This window comes from Cupressus sempervirens, chromosome 9 (assembly GCF_028749045.1).
Source record: "Cupressus sempervirens isolate cs-2001-9-10 chromosome 9, ASM2874904v1, whole genome shotgun sequence".
Classification (NCBI taxonomy): Eukaryota; Viridiplantae; Streptophyta; class Pinopsida; order Cupressales; family Cupressaceae; genus Cupressus; species Cupressus sempervirens.
The window spans coordinates 524,480,092-524,487,759 of NC_143126.1; positions in this window are offsets into that span (position 1 = coordinate 524,480,092).

A 7,668-nucleotide genomic window follows, 5' to 3' on the forward strand; every position below is an offset into this window, starting at 1 on the left:
AGTGATTGTCAACCATGGCAGTCCAGCCTAAGGGACCTTCCATCCAAACTATACTTTTATGCCCTTGAATCTGCACCATCATAAATAACTCTTCTTTTCTGGCATTCCCTTTTTCTCTAATATCTTTGTTCAATCTATTGCAAGCTTGCTCAAAAACATGCAGATCATCCAAAGTACTACGCCACTGGTACCCACACTTAAGCTCAAGGTAGTAAAGAACAGCATGCCCATCACGAAGGAACATCCTCATATTGTCCCATTCAATCATCATAGTAGTCTGCACCTGCAAGAAGATTTTAAAGTAAGTGAGTTTTCGAAAAAACTCGGTAAGATCCCTGTGCTTACCTTGATACCTTTCCTCGTTCCTACACTTCCAGATCTGCCAGAGAATGTTAGACGACAATATATTCCAAAATAAATTGGTATCTTTAGGAAGACCATTAATATGACCAGAAATAATATCAAAAATATTAACATTAATAGGATAAACAATGCCAAACATTTTCCATATTTCTTTAGCAAAAATACAATCAAGAAGGATATGTCTACCAGTTTCAGGAACTCTACACAGGTTACAAATATCAGAATTAACAAAATCTCTCTTTATAGGTAGCTTGTCCAACAAAACTAACCATTTGAAACATCTAATCTTGGGTTCTACAGGATTCTTCCACAAGATATCAAAATACTTTTTCAAAGCATCAGCATCATAAGAAGAGTACCAAACAGCATTAATATGATTGATAATATCAATATTACAATCAATGATTTTATAAATATTCTTAGCTTTGAGTAGAGTAGTAATGATACCACCAGGCCATTTGCACTTTAGGAACCTGAGAGAATCAGTGTCGCAAACAGTGGGAAGACCAACAGAAGCTTGCACAATCATGTTATAAGTTCTTCTATGGGAATCCAGGATAGCATATTTATCCTTAAGAACATCCCAAGGCATAATTTGATCATACTCAAAGAGATCCATAAATTGTTTAATACCTTTATTAGCCCACTGCCTAGCAGAACACCCTTGGGTAAGGGCCAAAGGTTTACCATTTAGGTGGAGATTCCACCAAATGGATCTTTCACCATGGAGTTGAATATTGGAATGAAACTCCTTGTTAGTGATGAATTTCCTAACATGATCCCAAGCCTTCCAAATAGACCTAAAAACCACAGAGCCTTGAACCATGACAGTAAAATTACCAAGAATGAGGTCACAAAAGGGGAGGCTAGTCCAAGACTCAACTTTTCTAGGAACACCCCTCTCAATATTGCTCCTAACTAGCACTTTCCAAGGAGAATCACCCTCCATGGACTGAAAAATCCATTTGGCAGACAAGGCTATAACTTGAGTTCTTAAATCCTTCAGCCCAAGTCCCCCAAGGGTCTTGTCAGTGTGGCACCAAGCCCACTTAATAGAGTGGATCTTTCTATTCCCTTTTCCATCAAACCAGAGGAATTGTCTGATGGACTTCTGGATTTCAAAAATTTGATAGTTATTAAAACACCAAGCAGAAGAATAATATATGGTGTAAGAGGACAATATCTTCTGGCAAACTTGAATTCTGCCTGCCAAAGATAACGCCCTGTTATGCCATTTGTTCAGCTTTTTATCAATCTTCTCTTTCACCCAAGACCACATGTCTTTGAGGTCAGGCTCCATTGAGAAAGGGATGCCAAGATATCTAATGATCCTATTAGGACCACCCCATTTAAAATTGTATTGGAGAAACTAGTCCGGGGGCCACTCATCCCAACCTAAACAAATTGATTTAGCTTGAGATATCTTAGCCCCAGAAATAGAACAAAAAAGATTGAGTTTAACTTGCATGTTCCTGAAATTATATTCTAAAAGTTCAAGGAATAAAGCGGTATCATCCGCAAATTGACAATTGATGAGCTCTTCATTATTAGGCAGATAAATACCTCTGACCTCTGGAGATAAGGAATTATCTCTGAGGATATAATAAAGAGCTTCCGAAGCTATGACAAAGAGAGCAGGTGCCAGAGGGCACCCTTGCCTAATGGATCTCCCAAGAGAAAAAGGAGCAGAAAGAATACCATTGACCTCAACCTGAGCGGAAGCATCATTAAGAAGCATAGCCATACTATTACAAAAGAAAGGAGGAAAACCAAAATCATCCAGCATCATAAGGATAAATCTCCATTCAATCCTATCATAAGCCTTCTCAAAATCTAAAAGGAGCATGGCAGAGTTTTGATGAGAGTATCTAGACCAATCCATGGCTTCCCAGCTAGTTATGAGATTCTCAAGAATATATCTACCCTTGATAAAACCAGTTTGGGTAGAATTAACAAATTTAGGAAGAATATTAACTAGCCTAAGAGCCATAATTTTTGCCAAAATCTTGTAGGAAACATTAAGAAGGGTAATAGGCCTTCAGTTCTTAATAAAAGTTTTATCCCCTTCTTTTGGGAGAAGTTTAATAATCCCTCTATTGATATCCTGACCCAGGGTACCTTTATTCAAGGCTTCAAAATAAAGATCAAAGAGATCCTTACATATCCATCTGATGTTGGACTTATAGAATTCAACTGGGAGACCATCAGGGCTTGGCGCTCTATCATTATTAAGGGCCTTAATAGCACCTTCAATCTCCTCAATAGAAATATTATTAGCAAGAATAGCAATATCATCAGGATCAAGCTTTTTAGGAATAAGCTTCCTACAATGAACTCTAATTGACTCAACCTCAGGAGAGTCTTCTGAAGCAAAAAGAGTCTCATAATAATTAGCAAAGGCCTGAATAATAGACTCAGGGTTAGAGATGTCCTGGTTATCAATCGAAAGTCTATCAATAGATTCTTTAATACGTTTATGCTTAAGAAGGTTGAAAAAGAATTTCGATCCCCTATCCCCAAATTGGATCCAATGGGATCTAGACCTGATCCTGGCTCCCAAAATTCTAACATGCTGATGCTTCCTAAGAGCATCTTTGGTAGCCATAACCTTGGAAAGAAGATCCATATTGGAAGAGTCATTTTGAATGTTCTCCTCGGCAACTTGCAGATTAGAAGATAATTGTTTTTCAACGAACCTATAGTCCTTAGCTTTTTTCTGCCCAATGGTTTGCAAAAAATCCTCCAGGAGGAGAGGTTAGTATTCCATCTATCAATATGGGATAGGTTCTGAAGATTAATTTTATTTAATCCTCTAATAATTTGAACAACAGCAAGGACATCCTCATCCATGAGGAGGCTGGTGTTTAAGATGAATTTACTGCTTCTAGACTTGTGTTGAAGGGGACTATTGTTAAAATTAACCTTAGTCAAAATAGGGTGATGGTTAGACAGAGTGGTGGCAATAAATCGAACAATAAATCCAGAGATGTCAGGAGGAAAAGAGAAAAAATACTTATTGGCATAAAATCTATCAAGCCTGGAATAAATCCTAGCATTGCCCTGCTGAAAGTTGCACCAGGTGTGCCATAGTCTAGGGTTGGTTTCCTTGTTACCAGAAATAGGATCAAAGAGATAGTTAGAGTTTAAAAATCTATTCCAATAATTTTTTTCATTATCCTTCCAATGAAAGGGAATGCCCCCTAACTTATCATCCTGGGATTCAATCATGTTGAAATCTCCACCGAAGAGCCAAGGCAAATCTGGGAGATCTATAAGTCATTCCCATAGCTCAATTCTTTCCTTAGGGTCATTTGAAGCATAAATAGCACAAACCCTGAAGGTCTTGTCATCAAATTGTAAAGTAACCCATACTACTCTCTGATAGGGAGAACACCCATTATTAGTAATATGCTTTTCCCATTTATTACTAATAAGAAGGGCGATTCCTCCTTTACCTCTTTCATGGTTAGTGCAAAACTTAATAGCATCTTTCCAAATAAAATTGAGATTGGAGTCCAAAGTGAATCCCATAGACTTAACTTCCTGCATCATAAAGAAATCTATAGAATGTAGAGAATTTAGCAATCGCTTGATAACAAATTTTCTATCTGGGGACTCTAGACCCCTCACATTCCAAGATAGGCAATTCATTGAGACAAAATGTTAGAGGTGGAGCATGCAATACCCTCTTGATCAGCAAGGGCCAAAAAATTATTTGGAGACTCCCTTGGTTGAGGCACAAATGGCTTATTTTTTGAACCAGGTGGTCTTCCTCTTCGCCCGACAGTAGAAGAGTAGGTGTTAACATCATCTTTGATATCCGCTAGAGAATCCACATCCATGCACTACCCATTGTTAGACTTCAGGGGAAAGGGGGCAGCCGGAATAATTTCAAATTCATAATCCTCCTCAATCTCTTGGAAGATCTTTTGAGGGAATTTTTGATAGGGCTCACTAGTTTGGGGCTTACAATTGAAATCAACATGTTGACTAATAGTATTCGCATTAGTCAAAGTAGGACCAGTTAACAATTTAACATGATGATTATTAGAGTTATTGGGGCGAGAATTATTAGGCATGAAGACACTATTTCCCCTTCTTCTTTTTTTCCTATCTGAAACAACAGTAAAACCATCATCTATGTTAAGATCAATAGCTAAATCAAGATTGGGGAGCATTTGAAGACCTCCAGAAGTAGGAGTGGTATCACACAAAATGTTCTCAGGTTGAACAGTAATAGCAGAGAGAGGGTTAGGCACAATTTTAGTTGGAACATTCTCAGGCCGAACAATGCTAGGAACAACATTAGTCGAAACATTAGAGGGGTTAGGGTTTACAGTGGGAGGCGATGGGGATGAAGAAGAAGTAGGGGTTGAATGACAAAGAGCATCGTCAAGGGGAGGATTATTGGTGACAAGAGGATTAACCATATTATTAGCTGAATCATTGGAGGGATTAGGCTTTTTCCTAATGACCGGACAATCCTTACGGAGGTGGCCTTCTTTGCGGTAGAGAAAACAGGCATTCAATCCCCCCAAAACCTCTATAGGATAGATATACACATCATTAATGATGTTAATCGAAATATTGGTAGGAAGGTCCTTACCAGGCAAGAGAGAGATAAGAATTCGAGCGTCCATATGTGGGACAAGTCTCACAGTTTGATCCATTCGAATAATTTTACCAATGGGCTCAAGCAAATGCCACAAAAAAGGGGGAATGTTTTTAACCAAAATCCATCTCAGAGCTGAAAGTGCGAGAACCTCCTCATGGATGGCCTCTGGTGACCAAGCAATAGCCCTAAAAGATGTTGAACCCACATTCCAATATTGTTTTTTAAGAACCTCTATTTGAGCATCATGATTCACAAATAAAATCACATATAGACCCTTTTGTATTTGCCTACAGAAAGAAATATGCAACCCAAGTTTGTTATTCTAGTAATGATGGAACCAGTCATCCATAAATTTCCTTGGTAGACATTTATCAATTTCAACAGCTGAGAAAAAAATTGCAGTATCTCTTAATCTACTTTTTTCCTTAACAATTTCATCCAACATTTCAGGATAAGGAACAATGGCAAAAGGAGACAGAGAAGCCAAAGGGGTCTTACCGGAGTCAGTGACATCATTGTTACCCACGCTTGCAAACTCAAACCTTGCCCTATTGTTAATGACTGATGATCGAACCACAACCTCAAAAAAAGACTTAGGTCGATCGCTGCTATGGGAGACTGGGTTACTAATGCCATTACCTGGAGTAGATTTAGTTGCCATCGAAAATGTAATACTTGATGCTTGCTCGACAATCTTGCCAATACCATTCACCTTAGTCATATTAAAGACATTCATGCTGGATGTAGAAAGGGATACACCATCAGTATTGGCATTGCTAGAGGTCGCCACCTTGACAAAGCCCCCTGAGTAGGCCGCTCGTGCTTACGACTGTGCAGTTTACTGCCTCAGAGGATCCAATGCAAAGTTTAGTTTCCTTGATTCTTTGCCAAAAATTCAATTGTCTTCCTCGCTTTCTCACACACAGATTCAAGCTGTTGCCGCCAAATTCACCAGAGAAGAATTTCAGCAGTCTACAGATGACGACTCTTTAACTTCGACTTGTGGTTCAGAATGTTCAACGGGCAGTTCTAAGAATGAGGAGCGGGAGGAAAGGATGCTCTTGTTTGATTCGCTCCTTGAGGATATGGACAGAAACCCTAACTCTGATTTGAAGACTAGCCTGTAATTGAGGATATCGAATTTCTTCTGCCTGAGGAAGAAGTTCTTTCCGGCAGATGGAAGACACGCTGAAATTCAAGGAATTATTGTCACAGGAGTTTTTTTTGCATGCAGATCCTCCTCATGCTCGCATTCAGAATGCTCACATTTTTTTTTCCGCACGCAGATCCTCCTCACGCTCGCATTCACACTCCTGCCGTTAAATAAAATTTGAATTAACACTAATATGTTAATAATTGATAACATCCTAACATAAACTTTTTACCCTAATTTAAGAAGTTATTTTGGTTTTCATTTTAAAATTTTATTAATTTTATTAAATTTTTTAATATTTTTATATTGAAGAATATTTTATATACAAGAAAATGACAATTTTACTTTACATCAATATAAATTGTTACTAAATCAAATAACTTTAAAAACATATATATTCAATACCAAAAATTTGTCATCAATAAAAAAGCATTAAAATGAAATATATTAAAATAACTTAAAGTAAAATTACAAAATTAGTTACCGATCAATTTTTTTTTTATAAAATTAGTTAATAAAGAAATAATTATCTTACCTTATTTTTATATAATATATAAGTCTAATTTTTAAATTTGTTTAAAATGCTACTAAACTTTTAAAACCATTGTATTGTATTAATATAATATAATATAATTTAATATACTAAACTTTTAAAACCATAACTTATATGTTTTTATTAATTTGAATGAATTATAAAATAAGTTAATAAATTATATTATTCATATTTATCTTATATATATATATATATTTATTATTACTTATAAAATTAAATTCATTCAAAATATTTAAATTAAAATAATAAAAATTTAAAATAAATTATTAATGTATATAAAATTATATTATATTATATTAATACAATACAATAAATAATAGAAAAGACATAATAAATCTACTTAATATTATTATTTATAATATTAATACAACAATAAATTAAATAAATAATATATAAATTGTATGTAATATACAATGTAACATATAGGGTTTTTTAAGTTTCACATACAAACTATCGGCACCCAAACTATCCACCCTTAAAAAATATCAAAGAAAATCTAAAAACAATCCTTACTATGTGCAATGGATTTGACAGTTATTGTCAGATTGCAGACATACGAATACAGAGTTGCAAAAGGTAAACTAATAGAGACGTTGGAAAGGCTAAATGGCACGGTGCAAATATGTTGCACCGTAGCTGGTGCCTACATGGAGGGGCTCCATGTGTTGGAAAAGGGGTAAGAAATAAATGGCTTGGGATCTCCTTAATTATATGAAGGACAATATTCATGTTTGCTTTTTTTTTCGTTTAAAAAAAAAAAAAATCAGCGTACAAGCTTCCTTTAATAGAGATTTTTGTTTTGTTTTAAACACTACAATCTGACTTCCCACCCTCCGTAGATGTCACGAGATCATAGGGCTGCAAAATTTTCAAGTGGTTACATGGGTCATGTCCACATTAATTTCATTGGTTTGATTTACAATTTCAAATCCGACCCTCTGCCAAAACTGTCACATAGAAAAAGGTAGGTGGAGCATAAAGACA